General features: G+C 48.2%; 1 protein-coding gene across 2 annotated transcripts in view; it reads right to left on the reverse strand.

Moving 5' to 3' along the window:
- Positions 1-17,641, reverse strand: part of LOC144752898 (patr class I histocompatibility antigen, A-2 alpha chain-like) — a 432,525-nt gene that overhangs the window by 115,537 nt on the left and 299,347 nt on the right. Inside the window, exon 1 of one of the 2 annotated variants that reach the window (XM_078640724.1) lies at positions 3,476-3,590. The exons of the other annotated variant lie outside the window; for it this stretch is intronic. The gene's annotated coding sequence lies outside the window, so the exon portion shown is untranslated. Of the gene's footprint in view, positions 1-3,475; positions 3,591-17,641 lie in introns of those variants that run through there. 2 annotated transcript variants of the gene reach the window in all.

The following is a 17,641-nucleotide window of genomic DNA, read 5'->3' on the forward strand; positions in this document are numbered from 1 at the left end:
CGCCTGGGGTTTACCCAGAGTAACAGGCCACTACAAATGTTGGAATTGTAGTGTTTGCCCGTTCACCTATAACACTAAGACTTTACAGCTGGAACCTACAAAAATCTGGACGATCAGAGGACAGACGAACTGCAATAGCGAGAACGTCGTGTACAGACTGACATGTCCCTGTGACCTACATTACATAGGTATGACTAGCAGAAAGATTAAAATCCGTATTGGTGAACACAGAAGCACCATTAGGTGCAAAAAGGCTAACAGCAAGCTCACTGAACATTATCTGCTGAAAGGGCATAGCGCGGATGAATTACAGTGGACCGTCATCGAACAGGTCCAACATGGACCCAATATGAACAAACGCCTCTTTGAAAAAGAACAGCGGTGGGTCTATAGACTTTCCACTCATATAACAGGCCTCAATGATAACATCCCATGGAACACTGTGATGGGATAAAACTACTTTTTCTAAGTACACTATGATGACACGTAATGATTCTGCCAAATTAGCTATGAATTTCACCATGATCCTGAACCATAAACTAAAATTATTCTGTTTTGGGATCAAATTACTTCTTCTAAGTACACTGTGATGTCATTGTATGACTCAGCCTAATTAACCATGAATTTTACCATGATCCTGAACCATAAACAATAATTACTCTATCCTTGTTATTCTGTGATTAGCACGGATATTGCACATGTCCCCTATTCCTTTTAGTTCTTAAACATTCGTCCCTCTCTCTCTCTCCACGCAGCAGCGCCCTACCAGCACTGTTGCTATGGAATCATAACATCCTACGTCAGCTGCAGCGTCACTCGACCTGCAGCGGACACTGCCCCTTTTGAAATGTTCTGATTGGCCCACGGAAGGTCCCTGCTGCACGCCCCGCCCAACACGGAAGCAACTCGTAGTTTACTTCCCGGTGCCGCAGACCGAACAGAACACTCCACGGGGCATTGAGGAATGACCAAGTAGGTTCCATTCCCTGACGAGCAGAAGCCGCAAGTAAGTGCTGTGATCCTTTGCCAGACTCGGCGAACCATGCGGCAGACCGTTTCAATATATCGAGCAATGTGACGGTGCACTAACTACAACTCTGCCCATATATATTTTTTCTTTTTCAAGGTGACGGAAACTTGCCGTCTTGGATACCCTCATGCCCATGAAGCGACAGTTACCGCTTCTAATGTAAGCTGAGCCCAATACCGTGCTCTGCGTGAACGAATGTTTATCATTTAACCCGCTTACATAGCGGCACGATTGTGTAGCCGGCGATCACTCCGTTAAGCCACAACGCCGCTTTATAGTTGGTAGTCACTCCTCCTCACCCGGTTGTCTGCCATACCGCCGATTTCTATGGTTGTTGATTTAGGCCACGAACGTAATGCTCCGGTAGTCCACTGCTCAAACATTTCAGTCTACCGCTGCCTATAGACCGCCATACCCACGAGTTGTTGATTAACAGCACAGACACCCGCTCTGGTAGTTTTACGACCGAGCACCTCACTGAGTGATTGACAACTGACCACGGGTGCGACCTGATCAATACAGGTGTGTCTCTGTCACCTATCTAGGTGATTCCTCTAAGCACCATAAATGTTAAGTGTGCACCCTTGTCTTGTGTCTTCCCCGGTATGTAATCCCAACCCTTTTACATTTTTTTCTTGCAGGTTTTTCTCCTGATCCAGGGAAAACACCTTTTTACACTAGACCATTATTTATGGTCTTTAATTGAACGAGGGCAGGACGCACCTTAGCGTGTTCGGACCACCCCGTCCAATCACCACGGTCCTGATGAAAACCTATAATTTGTTTATGGTTGAAACATGTAGACCTAATTTCCATTTATCACATAGCACACTACGCTATTTTTAATAGTAAGTACACTTCTTTAGACACCGAAGCCTTCCTAATGAGGCACAGGTGCCACACTGGCTTTTACGAGGGTCCAAACACTCAAGAATAAAGTCTTGTTGTGAGTAGATTTGGCCCTCATTTAAAACACTGATTATTTTAACACTTTGCACATATAAACAAAAGAACCCGCTCCACAGTAATCAGGTGTCGCAGCACACCCTATGGGCATTCGGCCTATGGGGTGGGACCCCGATGATGAAGCATGTCACCAACTAGGTTGGTGAGTGAGGGGTCTTCTTCAAGGACATGTCTTGTCCTGTTAGGGGTTGGGGCACACTGTGCTAACCTGAGCTTCACGCTCTAGACACAGAAAAGACTCTTTTTTCTGTTTCTTCTCCTAGGGGGTACTCCTCCATTGTTGATACCATTAATTTCGGGGACCAGGAGTTCCCACCACACATAACCTGTGTAATCTCCCTTACTCTCTCCCTTGTTATACACAGACCAGACACACCACAGGGGATGGAGCCAGCATTGTGGAGGGAAGGCCTAGCCCTATTCAGGTCCCAGGTGTAACTCCTCTCTGCCATCAACATGCAGATCTCCCCATTCACCACCGGGCAGACCCATTCTGACTCCTGGAGCCAGGCACACCAGCCAGCTCCAGCCAATCACAAGCCAGACAGTCAATTCACATTCACTGCACAGACATGCCAACTTCTAAAAGTGGCACTTCCCCAATAGATACAATAAATCTGTGCACATCATCGCGCAGCATTTAGTCTCACGAGTTCGCACATACCAAACTCGACCCTGCACTCCCCACACATCAGGAACTACCATGGACACACATATTCACAGAGACCAGAAGTCAACCAACATCATGTCAGAGTTCAAGGCAATAAGTTCAGGGGTGAACCTGCCAAAAGGGCCGAGTCCAACAAGGATTCAAACCGTTAAATACATAAAACACCCTTAATCTTAATTGAGCCACACAAAAGCTTCACAAAATAGCTGCAGAAATACACCAGGAAAAAGGAGCATGGACTTGGTCAGAATGGCTTTAAGGTATTGTTTCTGCTTGGTGCTGGAAATTATTAATGGGAATAGTGATTATAGGAGCCATCTTTCTCACTTGCTGTTGCTGCATTCCGCATGCCCCTGTGACATGTACAGCTTATATAGCTACTTGTAACAGTATCAAGCCTTCCCCAATTAATGTTCATGAATTGAATAGAGAAATGAATTGATGAATATTAATGTACACGATTAATACGTGTACCTCTTAGAATGGATTCAGCACCGCTGAAATGGAAGGGCTGTGGAAATGTAAAATCTGATTCTTTAATTTTTTGATTAAGCTGTGCTTCCTCCATTTTCACCCCTGCCCTACTTTCAGCCTCGCTCTCTTTTTGACACTGCATCTGTATAAACATGAGTAAAGAATTGCAGGTTGGGACATTGCAGGCTGTGTAAACATGCAGATTCAGCTTGCTCAAAGGTTTTCAGGCAATAGTTAATCCTCAAGTAAAGTCTACTCAGAACAGCATATGTTTTTGTTCAGCCTTAAAACGTAGCAATTGCACAAGACACCGAGGCTGTTGATTCTTGCCTTACCTCATTTGTGTGTTCTTTCCAAAGTTTTATTTACTTCTGTGCGTTCCTTGTCTGTGATCTTCCCTATAAAAACCCATGTAACCATCGTTCAAGCGTGCTCTCTCCTTGAGTAACTCCATAGTGCTCGTTGGACGGAGACCCATTCATGAATGATTAATAAATGAGTTTGTACTTCGCTCCACTGTTGATTCCTCCTTACTTGATAAGGACCCGTGGCAAGAGTGGTGACCCTGCACCAAGCAGATTAAAATGAATCTGCTCCACAAATCCTGTACACACCCCTCTAACCATGTGTAACACTAATCCCTGCACACACCCCTCTAACGGTGTGCATCACTAATCCCCACACATGACCCTCTAATCATATAACACTAATCCCCGCGTACACCCCTCTAACCGTGTGTAACACTAATCCCTGCACACACCCCTCTAACGGTGTGCATCACTAATCCCCACACATGACCCTCTAATCATATAACACTAATCCCCGCGCACACCCCTCTAACCGTGTGTAACACTAATCCCTGCACACACCCCTCTAACGGTGTGCATCACTAATCCCCACACATGACCCTCTAATCATATAACACTAATCCCCGCGCACACCCCTCTAACCATGTGTAACACTTATCCCAGCACACACCCCTCTAACCGTGTGCAACACTAATCCCCGCAAACACCCCTCTAACCGTGTGTAAAACTTATCCCAGCACACACCCCTCTAACCGTGTGCAACACTAATACCTGCACATACCCCTCTAACCGTGTGCAACACTAATCCCCGCAAACACCCCTCTAACCGTGTGTAAACTATTCCCCACACACACCCCTCTAACCGTGTGTAAACTATTCCCCGCACACACCCCTCTAACCCTGTGCAACACTAAACCCTGCACACACCCATCTAACCAAGTGTAACACTAATCCCTGCACATACCCCTCTAACCCTGTGCAACACTAAACCCTGCACACACCCCTCTAACCAAGTGTAACACTAATCCCTGCACATACCTCTCTAACCTTGTGTAACACTAATCCCAGCACACACCCCTCTAATCATGTTTAACACTAAACCCTGCAAACACCCCTCTAACCGTGTGTAAACTATTCCCCACACACACTCCTCTAACCGTGTGTAAAACTATTCCCCGACCACATCCCTCTAACAGTGTGCAACACTAAACCCTGCACACACCCATCTAACCAAGTGTAACACTAAACCCTGCACACACCCATCTAACCAAGTGTAACATTAATCCCTGCACATACCTCTCTAACCTTGTGTAACACTAAACCCTGCACACACCCATCTAACCAAGTGTAACACTAAACCCTGCACACACCCCTCTAACCGTGTGTAACAATAATCCCTGCACATACCTCTCTAACCTTGTGTAACACTAAACCCTGCACACACCCATCTAACCAAGTGTAACACTAAACCCTGCACACACCCATCTAACCGTGTGTAACATTAATCCCTGCACATACCTCTCTAACCTTGTGTAACACTAAACCCTGCACACACCCATCTAACCAAGTGTAACACTAAACCCTGCACACACCCATCTAACCGTGTGTAACATTAATCCCTGCACATACCTCTCTAACCTTGTGTAACACTAAACCCTGCACACACCCATCTAACCAAGTGTAACACTAAACCCTGCACACACCCCTCTAACCGTGTGTAACATTAATCCCTGCACATACCTCTCTAACCTTGTGTAACACTAAACCCTGCACACACCCATCTAACCAAGTGTAACACTAATCCCTGCACATACCCCTCTAACCGTGTTTAACACTAAACCCTGCACATCCATCTAACCTTGTGTAACACTAAACCCTGCACACACCCATCTAACCAAGTGTAACATTAATCCCTGCACATCCATCTAACCTTGTGTAACACTAAACCCTGCACACACCCATCTAACAAAGTGTAACATTAATCCCTGCACATACCCCTCTAACCGTGTTTAACACTAAACCCTGCACATCCATCTAACCAAGTGTAACACTAATCCCTGCACATACCCCTCTAACCGTGTTTAACACTAAACCCTGCACATCCATCTAACCAAGTGTAACACTAAACCCTGCACACACTCCTCTAACCGTGTGTAAAACTATTCCCCGACCACATCCCTCTAACAGTGTGCAACACTAAACGCCACACACGCCTCTAACCATGTGTAAAACTATTCCCCACACACACCCCTCTAACCGTGTGCAACACAAATACAGTGCATACACCCCCTCTCATAGTGTTCTACTCTGTGCACTTGCACACACCTATATTCCATTCCCTAATGCATAATTATTTTTTTCCTTATTAATCCACAGTATCACAAAATCATATTGTACATCAAAGACTCATGTGTTCATGGAATGCCCCCCAAATAAAGATTCCTATTTTTTGTTTTCTTGAGCCTTTAGCTGAGTATAAGCTAAATTCTAAATTAAATATATTGTACATCCTGGCTCTCCACATTTAAAAGCGGGCCTCAGGTTGCAACCAAGAGGCAGCAACACAAAGACGAGCCACAGCCCTAGCCATAAACAATAGATAGCGATGCTTGTACATTGGTCTTCCAGGCTCTAAATCCTGACCAATCCGTAATATGGCCGGGATGCCCGCCACCCCCTCCCAACACACATCCCCAAGGATGGGAAGTCGGACAATAGTTGACTTTTTTGGAAGACGGGAGGGAGTCACCCTCCCGGCCGTATTTATTAAAATATGAAACAAAATTTAAAACATTAAATTAAAAGTTTCATCATTATGCATTATGTACAATTTGACATTTATTACATTTCGATGCAGTCATGTACTTTTGGCTAACATCCTGAAAATGCATACACTCTAATTCAAATTGTACATCCTAGCATTAAGGGCCAACGGCAAGGTCTTAACCGGTGTCAGATCCCTACTACCAAACTCCCGCCCTCACCGTGTGAGCGGCGCATGCGCAGAGGGCTCTACCCTCATTGCCAACTGTAACTTCCCTTGTCGTGGTGGGGGCCCCCTTTCTACTCGACGCCATCTTAAGGGTCGTCCGAGTTCCCGTATGAGGTCTCCGTAGGAAGGACAGCGTGGACTCTCCCCCCCACTCCATACTCTCTATCCGCCGTCGCGGATATCCGGCCCCCGGGAAATTAGTCAGGAGGGGCATTTAACCGCCTCCCCCCCTGGGAGGGGCCCATGGCCATCTCTCCCTAGGCGCCCCATCCTTAGTGGGTGCTGCCTCCCCGTGGAAGGGGCCAATGGCCGTCTTCCCCCGGGCGCTCCCATCCATTGTGGGTGGCGCCCCACTCTAGGGACCTTTAAATTCCTGCTCACCGATCATGACCTTATCGCCCGACAAATAAATACGACAGTTGTTTATCTACTAAAAGGAAAAAATTCCACATCATCTTACTGCTATTACTGATCATTCCTGCAAGAAGAAATTCTCCAATGCAAACCATATACATTCTCAACATTCCTTTATTCACTCTACCAAGGAAAAGGAAAAGGCCTATACTTTCATCACTCAGAAAACTTTATTTCCTCCAAACATTTGCTATCAGGGGCTGGTGGGTGGGTCAAAATTGCTGCTTGTTCCGTCGAGGGCTCACGAGCAACGAGTGGGTGCAGCCTTCCGATCCGAGGAACAAGAGGACGATCTTCAGGGTTCCCGCTCCTTTATCCTTCTGCAGGACGGCGTGTACCCGTCCCCGATACGCCTACTGGGCGTGGTCTTCCTTCAAGGTGTCTAGGACAACCCCTCTCGGGCGGGGGGAAGGCGCGCTCCGGCTACGCCGCTTTGGGCATACCAGCCGGGCCACGCCCACCCCGCCCAAAATGGCTTCCCGGGAGGTTCGGGCCCCCATCCATACGTTCGGGGGGACCTAGCGGTCGCCCCTTTCCATATGGCCGGGATGCCCGCCACCCCCTCCCAACACACATCCCCAAGGATGGGAAGTCGGACAATAGTTGACTTTTTTGGAAGACGGGAGGGAGTCACCCTCCCAGCCGTATTTATTAAAATATGAAACAAAATTTAAAACATTAAATTAAAAGTTTCATCATTATGCATTATGTACAATTTGACATTTATTACATTTCGATGCAGTCATGTACTTTTGGCTAACATCCTGAAAATGCATACACTCTAATTCAAATTGTACATCCTAGCATTAAGGGCCAACGGCAAGGTCTTAACCGGTGTCAGATCCCTACTACCAAACTCCCGCCCTCACCGTGTGAGCGGCGCATGCGCAGAGGGCTCTACCCTCATTGCCAACTGTAACTTCCCTTGTCGTGGTGGGGGCCCCCTTTCTACTCGACGCCATCTTAAGGGTCGTCCGAGTTCCCGTATGAGGTCTCCGTAGGAAGGACAGCGTGGACTCTCCCCCCCACCCCATACTCTCTATCCGCCGTCGCGGATATCCGGCCCCCGGGAAATTAGTCAGGAGGGGCATTTAACCGCCTCCCCCCCTGGGAGGGGCCCATGGCCATCTCCCCCTAGGCGCCCCATCCTTAGTGGGTGCTGCCTCCCCGTGGAAGGGGCCAATGGCCGTCTTCCCCCGGGCGCTCCCATCCATTGTGGGTGGCGCCCCACTCTAGGGACCTTTAAATTCCTGCTCACCGATCATGACCTTACCGCCACAGACTGGATAGTTGACCGACTATCCGGTCCCCCCAACTCCTCCTATAGGTCATGCTTCCTCAAACCTCTCAACCATGCAACTACATCTCCTATTAGTAAGTCATTCCTCACCCTGGACAGGTGAACCCCATCGTTCAAATACATATGGTCACCCCGGATACACCCATGAGGAATGACATGCAACTGTGCAGAACGGAACAGTCTATTAATCTTATTATTGACCCGTTTTACTGAATGGTTCAGAGCTGACACCGAAAGGCCCCCCTGCCACCTCCTTCTAGGAATCATGTGGGACCAGGCAATCGTGCACCCCGGGACTCTTTTAGCCAACCAGCTAACAGTTGACAAGATTCGTTCAAGTAACCCTCGTCTACCCAGTGTCACCAAATCGTTGCCACCCAGGTGTACTATGACTATAGATGGCGGTGACCTATGCCGCCCTAAAAGTCCCTCGAAAAATGACTCAAATTTGTCAAAAACGAGCCCACCTTTCCCATGGAAAGCCACTCTGAACCCGTATTCCCCGTGCGTGAATCGCGTCACCTTCCTTGAATACGTCACGGGCGCGTCTCATGTATGAGTGGCCCACGACCCATACCATCCTCTCCCCAGTCGGTGATCTCTGACCGCTGTCACTTGATGTAGGGTCGACCTCCAATTCCGCCCTGCATGGCAGGCCCGCGAAACTGCAAAGTAAACAAAAGACAGAAAACGTGAGTGCATGTCAATTGATCACTTACAACATGTGCAATCGCACATACCTCTTAAAGCAATTCGAGGACCAACGGCCCAACTGTTTCACTTCCTCGGCACTCTGACCCCTGGCTGTAGCCTCAGTAGCAGCCCCTATCCTAAAGGAGTGGGTCCCAAAATCGTACGGGTCCATGCCCGCGTCAGCGATTGCCAGTGCCAGCACCCTCTGAAACTGAAATCTCGTCAGTGGGGTGCCATCCTTGTGTCGGAGCAAGCCCCCCCCCCCAAGTGGTCGCTCTTAGAGCCAAATAGTCTTCCACACACTTCAACGGGCAGACGGGGGACCCACGCTTGCGCTGCACGACCACACTATCTCCCATAGCCCCCTGGTCAGTCTTGGACCTGGCTATCATGATCACCATCGAATCACCCCTTATCTGGATGTGATCCCTGCACAAACCTCCCTCCATATCTCTCTTGTTCCTTGCGACAAGTTCGCTCACCCTCATGGCCCCATGGAATGCCAATGTGAACGCTGCCCGGAACAGAACTGCTTCGTAATGGGAGGAACACGTCTCATCCAGCTTTGCTAAAAGCAGAGACAGTCTGTCTAAGCCAATCGGGTGCCTCGTATCTCTCTTGCAACCCTCAAGGCGCTGCCAGCCGCGAAGGGCTTTCTTCACCAAAAAAGAACCTGTAGGATCTTTTATGCCGTGTACCTGGGCCATGAAGGAAATGGCCGCCCTAAGCCTACCGGCCGTAGCCACTGATCGGCCCTCCCTGTGTAGTGCAACCAGGTACCCCAGGAAGGACTCCTCCTGACCCCAATGCAGACTCCCTACAGGACCCAAATATGTGCAATAAGAACGAAACGCTCCTTCGTATGCTTTCCTTGTCCTGGGGGCTAGACTTGCTGCCACAAGGTCTTGTAATCAGAGGCACCGATAAGCCACATTGCTTCTGGGAATGGTGCTGCCTCTAAGTCTGCTGTGGGCAGATAACCCCTGAATGCCTGTATACGTGAACGAGAGAGTGCATCAGCCGCAAGATTGAGTACACCTGGCACATGTTTTGCCCTGAACAGTACATTCAATCTCATGCACAGCAGCACAATCTCTTTCAACAATCTCAAAATCATTTTGCAGCGTGCTGCCTGTTGGTTAATGCAATCTACTACAGTCATATTGTCGGACCAAAACACCACTGAGCGGCCCCTGAAATCATCAGCCCATGTCATCAGAGCCACCCAAATGGGGAATAACTCCAGGAACCCAATGTTACCTGTGAGGCCGTCGGAGTGCCACCATGTTGGCCATGTTTGTGCCGACCATCGATCACCTAAGATGGCGCCAAAACCCACACTCCCAGCCGAGTCGGTCCATAGACCTAATTCCACCGAAGACTCTGGCGGGGAACTCCAGACGACTCGACCGTTGAAGTCCGCCAGAAATGCCAACCAAATCTGCATATCCTGGCGAACCTCTCCAGACAGTCTCGTACGGTGGTGAGCCTCTTTGAGACCACCCATAGCCTGCGCGATAGAGCGCGAAAACGGGCGGGCCATAGGAATCACCCTCAGGGCAAAATTAAGCTGACCCACTGTTCGTTGTAACTGGTGCAGGGTCACTTTCTCCCCACTCAGACATTGCATCAAGGAAGCCCGGAACTTGGTCACTTTGTCTACTGGTAGTCGGAAACACCCCTCCACAGAATCGAGCTCAATACCCAGAAACTCCAGTGAAGTAGATGGTCCAACCGTCTTACCTGGTGCCAATGGGACACCGAATTCATTCATGAGGATGCAGAAATCATACAGCGCCTGTGCGCAATTCATATCATCGGCTGCCCCCAAAAACAGAAAATCATCCAGATAATGCATAACATGTCTATGCCCTGTGGCCTCTGTAAATGCCCATTCCAAAAAACAGCTAAACATCTCAAAATATGCACATGAAATGGAACAACCCATGGGCATGCATTTATCCATGTAATAATTTCCCTGAAATGCAAAACCTAGCAGGCGCTGATCCTGCGGGTGCACCGGAAGCAACCGGAATGCTGATTCGATATCACATTTCGCCATCAGCGCCCCGGGGCCTAGGTGGTTCAAAATGGCCACGGCATCGTCGAACGATGCGTATCGTACCGAACAAACTTCTGGGTCTATGGCATCATTCACCGAGGAACCCCTGGGAGCAGAAAGGTTATGTATGAGTCTAAACTCCCCCGGATCTTTCTTCGGGACCACCCCTAACGGGGAACATATGAAATCGGCCACCGGCGGGCAGGAAAAGGGGCCAGCCACTCGTCCTAAACTGACTTCTTTAGCTATTTTCCTTTCTGCCACGCCTGGGTTGTGCCGTACCGATAACTGATTTCTACAAAAGGAGTTCCCCCGAACTTCCCCCACCGGGATGTGGAAGCCATGTAAAAAACCCTTCCTCAACACCCCAGCGGACACATGATCAGGGTACTTGTTTAACCACGGAATCATAACCATTAGATCAACGGGTGTAGGCAATCGGTCACAAAGGTCCACCTCACTCCTGCTTAGGTCCTCCTTTTCCACCCGCCCCGACATTCTTTGATCTACAAGCACTTTCCGAGTGTGAGGAATTCCCACAGCCGGCACACACATGCTTAAACTTGCATGTCCCCTGTGGTCTGTTACAATTGCCTCGATTGTAGCCCCAACAGACCCCTCCTTGTCCGCCCTTCCCCCCAACTCTAGGCTGTTAGCCCCCACCTGTGCCTGCTTGAAAGGGCACCCCGGGCTTTTGGCGGACAACTCCGGACCCGCTCCCGCCTGGCGAGGACGTACCTGTCGCCCCTGGCAGGAGTTGCTTGTGCCATGACACCGAGTCCAAACAACCCCAAGACAGAGAAGAATCAAATTCTTTTGCTTTACGGAACTTCATGTCATAGCCTTTCCATTCTTCCCCCTCGTACATTGCATAAAAGTCCATAATGCGATTCTGATAGCAAATAAGCATGAGCGCAAAATCCGCTCCGATCGCGGATTTTGCGGATTTTCGGTAAATCCGCGATCCGCGAACTCTCGCGGATTTACCGAGAATCCGCAATCCGCGATCGGAGCGGATTTTGCGGTCAAAAGTTCAAGCCTGCATAATTTACGATGGCGCCGGCAAGCTGCCAGCGCCATCCTCAAATGGTTACTTAATTAGCTTCGACAGGAAGCTCTAATAGATAAGATACAGCAGGGGCTCGAGCGCCTGCTTTATTTTAACAGTTAGAGCTTCCTGTTGAAGCTAATTAAGTAACTATTGCAGGATGGCGCTGGCAGCTTGCCGGCGCCATCGTAAATTATTTCACCGGTGGTGTCTTCTTGAGTAAATATGAAGGGCAGGGTTCATTCGGGCACGACGGTCCTGGCACAAAAAAATAAACCTCAACAGGAAACACTTGCAGATATCAATAAAGCATGTGCCCTAGTTGAAGCTTTAATTCAGTGACTCATTGATCAGCCCAAAAACTAATCTGCTGATCGGTCTCTGCCCTTTTATACACACAAGAGGCATGCTCGCATGGACGCCCCGTCCGTTTGGCCCCGCCCACACACTCGAGGTGTGCACCGTCTTCCCGCCATTTACCCACTATGATGGACATTTCACTAAAGGGACCCCTGCGCACTTCGGCGCGATTGCATAGTAACACACACTTGGTCTCTGGAACTAGTTGAAGCGCAAATGTAGTGACTCATTCACCAGCCCAAAAAAAATCGTGAGCGTTGGGAGGCTGGGCAGATGTGCCTTCTTCCCAAATATCCCCGGACACACAAGAGGCATGTGCGCTCGCGTGGAAGCCCCGTCCGTTTGGCCCCGCCCACACACTCGAGGGAGCCCCGCCCCCAATCCGCAAATCCGCTGAATCCGCTAAATAGGCGGATTTTGCGGATCCACGATCCGTGGATCCGCTAAATCCGCGAATCGTGGATCCGCAAAATCCGCCCATGCTTAATAGCAAACCAACTCAGTCATAACATCAGGTTTACGTTCCCCCATAACTGCGGTAAATATAGAGAAGGCCTTAACCCAATTCGTCACCGTCTCTTCCACCCTGAACTCGGCCATCTTGGCGCGCCATACACTAGGGTGCCACAAATCTTTTCTGCGTTTTAGCATACTCCATCTCACGATGGTCCGTTAACAATGAAAACATGTTGACATACTTGTCTCCCCATATTAACTCTTTCGTGGCCAAGGGAACGTGCTGTGCAACTTTTTCCCGCCTTGAGGGTATCGAGCCCTCCCCCACCATTGGCAATGCGAGCTTACCCGGATCGGCTATTGCTGCCGTCGCCTTCTCTTGACCAGCTGCTGGTACTCCTGGCGCCACCTGTGGGGGAACAAGAGGAACACTCGCCCTTGCGACATCTCTCGATTGCCGCAACTGCTTCATTAACACTCTGGCCTCTTCGGCCGGATCTCCCGGGGTCACTGTGCCCCCCACCTTCGTTTTCAGGCATGCGGTCAACTGTGCGGCCAATTCTGGGGGCATTTCATCATCCTCGGTCGAGGTGATCACCACTGGGATAGGCTGGCCTAAAACTGGTTCCTGAACCGGGTTACCAGCCGGTACTAGGGGGACGATGGGCGGCACCTCTGGCGCCGGGACACCCCCGAGACTGCCCTTTCTTTGACCCGCTTCCCTCTTAACCCGGGAACCACTCCCGGCAAGGCCGGGCCTATTACCTTTTTCGGCTGACCTGGGTCGTTCATTGCAGCCAATTGTTTCTTTACCTCCGCCAAACCTCTACCGAGCGATTGGACTTGACCGAGCTTTCGGTCCATACACGCCATCCGGGTCGACAACAGGCGTAACATCTTTTCCATCTCGGAACCCTTTCCTGCTTGCTTGCCAGGCATGGTTTCGAGTCCTCCGCCTTAGGTCGATCCACGAGGTCCTGAAATCAAGTGTCGAAACTGAAAGATAAAAACAAGATTACCACGTTCAAAATTGCTGCTTGTTCCGTCGAGGGCTCACGAGCAACGAGTGGGTGCAGCCTTCCGATCCGAGGAACAAGAGGACGATCTTCAGGGTTCCCGCTCCTTTATCCTTCTGCGGGAAGGCGTGTACACGTCCCCGATACGCCTACTGGGCGTGGTCTTCCTTCAAGGTGTCTAGGACAACCCCTCTCGGGCGGGGGGAAGGCGCGCTCCAGCTACGCCGCTTTGGGCATACCAGCCGGGCCACGCCCACCCCGCCCAAAATGGCTTCCCGGGAGGTTCGGGCCCCCATCCATACGTTCGGGGGGACCTAGCGGTCGCCCCTTTCCATAACATCATGGAAGCGGAAATTTTAATAGGTACAGCAGTAACACCAGATAGAAACTTTTCAATATGACTAATATAGAAAACCAGTTTACCACAAGAATAGAAAATATGCATCCTATCAGCACTGTCAGTCCCACAGCGAAAGCATTTACCATCATTCCTTCCCTCCATTTCAACAATTTTACAGGCGTATAATACAGATTGAACACAGTTTTAAAAAATTGATTTCAAGATTTGCAGATAGATGCAGAAGGTCGTGCATTAGGGCATGGCACAGCCCAGTTTCGCACGCATTTAAACGTCTTGAACAAGGATTACACGCAGAGAAGTCGGTGTGCATACCACTCCACATGATGTTTCAAGATGAATTGCCCCACTGTTGGTTTTGCACCCAGAGAAAAACGAATACTTAAACGAAGGTTGGTTCATCAAAGATTTCATGTTTGGCGTCACAGCAAATTTTTATTAACATTAGCCATAAATTTGAAGATGGTTTTATTCCTTTGAGAGTAAACACACAGATTGATCATGCCCATTAACAGCTAGAATAAGTGATTTTTGCAAAAATGAAATTAGTCTATTTAATTGTTTTGTATTGTATTGAGTTGATATTTTTTGCGGCTGGCGAAAAAGGGCATTATGGGTGTTGTAGTATAGAGGGGGAGTTTGGCAATATATCATGTGACACATGGATGGGTGAAGCAAAAATGGTTGGAAAAACGGGAGGTAATGGCGGTTGATATTACGGGAGATAGCGATTTCTTGAGGCGCGTGTGAGCGGCAAGAGAGATCATGGAGCGAGCAGGTATGTTGGCCGCAGTGATGATAGGGTATACCTAAACGTACAGTGAGTTTGTTAGCATTGCTAAATCGAGCGTGATGACATAATGAATGTAGTAAGCCGTGAGAGATTTAGAATGCACGTGAGATGGGGGCTGATTACTGACAAGTGTGCCAGTGTTGTTAGCAGTTTAGGGAGCGAAGCGAATGGGACGATGGCATGAATGTAGATGGATGTGAGATAGTTAGTATGTGTGTGTGACTGGAGTAAGGACGGTTGATGTTTTTTGAATATGGCGAGGCTGAGGGGCTCAGCGGTGTGCCTGTCAGTTAGAATGGTGAGAATGATGCCGGGTAGATGAGGGAAGAGAGGGCTATAGGAAGTGCAAAAAGTGAGCGGTGTAGCACTAGAGGGGAAGGTGGGATGATAGTCTGGTTGTTTTTCAGAATATGACTTGGGGAGTAAAGGTTGGTGAACAAGGGAGTTTAGTAGTTTAAATAAATTTTTTTATAAATAATTGATATAAAAACTTTGTTTCGGGGATATTTATTATAATAAGATGATTATTGATAATGCCATTCAGAGGATAATTGAGTAATTGTGATTTCTTTGAATTGTTAATTTACAGCTATCCCTGACGAAGGGCGGTGATTTTGGCCCGAAATGCATGGAGTTTTTGAATAAAGAAATGCTGCTTGAAACGACCTTCTGCATCTAGAGCGTATTTTCGAAGAGGCCCGGATGGGCACACGTTAATATGGGAAACATTCAAAATGCACATGAGTGAAAGAAGAATTATGATAATGAAATCTTTTGGTAAAGACTATGGACTACATGAGATTAACAATGAGTAAAAATGTTGAATTAATTGCAGGAACTGGTATCCACTAAAGCTGTGCATTTGGGCGTGGAGCATGAACGCGCTCCCCACATTATCGTATTAATATGGTGCATGAGGGCATGGCACAGCCCAGTTTTGCACGCATTTAAAAGAAAACGTCTTAAACAAGGATTACACGCAGAAAAGTCGGTGTGCATACCACCCCACATGATATTGTACACTACAACCCAAATCACATTGTAAACCTGACAATGCGTAGCCATGATCCAAGGTCTACTTCACACGAGCAGTCATGGTTATCAAAAAAGAAACTTCCAATTACTCGCTATATGATGTAAACTTGGTCGCCGCCATGTTTGGAATGATATGGAGGATAGAGTGCTCCATCTATGACAGACTGTAGCAGATGCAATTGTAGGTATTGGAAGGTTTGTCTCCAAACCTGAAATTCTTAACGACGGATGTATGACATTACAACGCATGCATTTACATTGCATGCCTTTACAACGCAATTATTACAACGCAGTCCATTACAACGCATAGTGCTTTGGGGCGCTGGATGGTGAATAGTTTAATTTACTATTCCAACTCCAGTCCCCGTGGACACTAGGGAAGGTTATTGGATAGTAAATTAACCTATTCCCTATCCTAGAGCGCTCCCCAGAGCAATGCGTTGTAATAGTTTGCGTTGTAACGGTTGCGTTGTAAAGGCTCTGCGATGTAAAAGTTGCGTTGTAAGTGTTGTTCACCCTTAATGACACCGCAGATGACTCCAACCATGACCCCCACTTTGAACCAATTGTTTTCTTTGTCTCCAAACACATCTATAAGTTGACAAAGGATATTTAGTCATTTTCAACTAAAATCGTCATTGATTAAATTCAATGTGCATGATCTACCCACAAGAACTGGAACATCTTACAATCCCAATTCTTGTGTTTTTTTCAGACACTGAAGATTCTTGAGCATTGAAAACCGCTCGTGTTTCAGATGCCTCTAAAAAAGCATTGCACAGGCATTATTTAAAAAAGTACATTCCTCTTGGCTACAAACCTGATGGTTTGTGCCTAACATGGCAAGTGCTGCATCTCCTGTGCTGCGGTATGCAGAGACAATTGTGCCTTCAAGACTGTTGCTCCAGCCTCCAAGTCAGGCAGGGTCAAAACACGATGCAGACAGAAGAAGGCAGATATCTTTGTTCTCCATGGGCAAGCTAACACTGCTCATGCTGGGCCTACGTCAGCCGTTTCACCCCACCCCAGATAGGCTTCAATAACCAGCAGGAGCAACAGGTTCCTACGACAGCAGACACAGTTAAGAGGGCTGAAGAAACCTAAATATAAATAAAACAATAGGGTACTACAGTGAAAGTCAGGCCGCAAGCTACTGACAGGTCATCAACGAGCTACCGGTAGATCGCGATCGACCGGTTGGAGATCCTTGCTCTATCCCCTACTAAAGTGATATCACTTAGCGATTCTTACTGCTATAAATCACCCCAAAGGACCTCCAAGCCCCCATCCAGAATCCCAGTAATCATTGGCACAGAGAGAACCCCTTGAACAAACACAGTAGCCCCCGCTCAATACACCACCAGCCAAACACTTCACTCTCAAAACAATAATCCTGACTCACCAATTTGCTTGCTCTTGAACTGCCGATCATCAGTTAAATATATGATCGAAATAGCTGAAACTATATTAACTGATCGGAATTAACATTGCATCCTTAACTGAAACTTGGCTTAACCATCACTCGACCCCTCTACTCAACCTACTCACACCACCTGGATATTCCATTATACGACGGGACAGACCAGTTCGTATAGGAGGCAGCATATAGGAGGCGCCCATCCCTCCCCCAGGGATCGCCCAATCTCCATTGAGGAGATATCCAACC

This window comes from Lissotriton helveticus, chromosome 5_1 (genome assembly GCF_964261635.1).
Source record: "Lissotriton helveticus chromosome 5_1, aLisHel1.1, whole genome shotgun sequence".
NCBI lineage: Eukaryota > Metazoa > Chordata > Amphibia > Caudata > Salamandridae > Lissotriton > Lissotriton helveticus.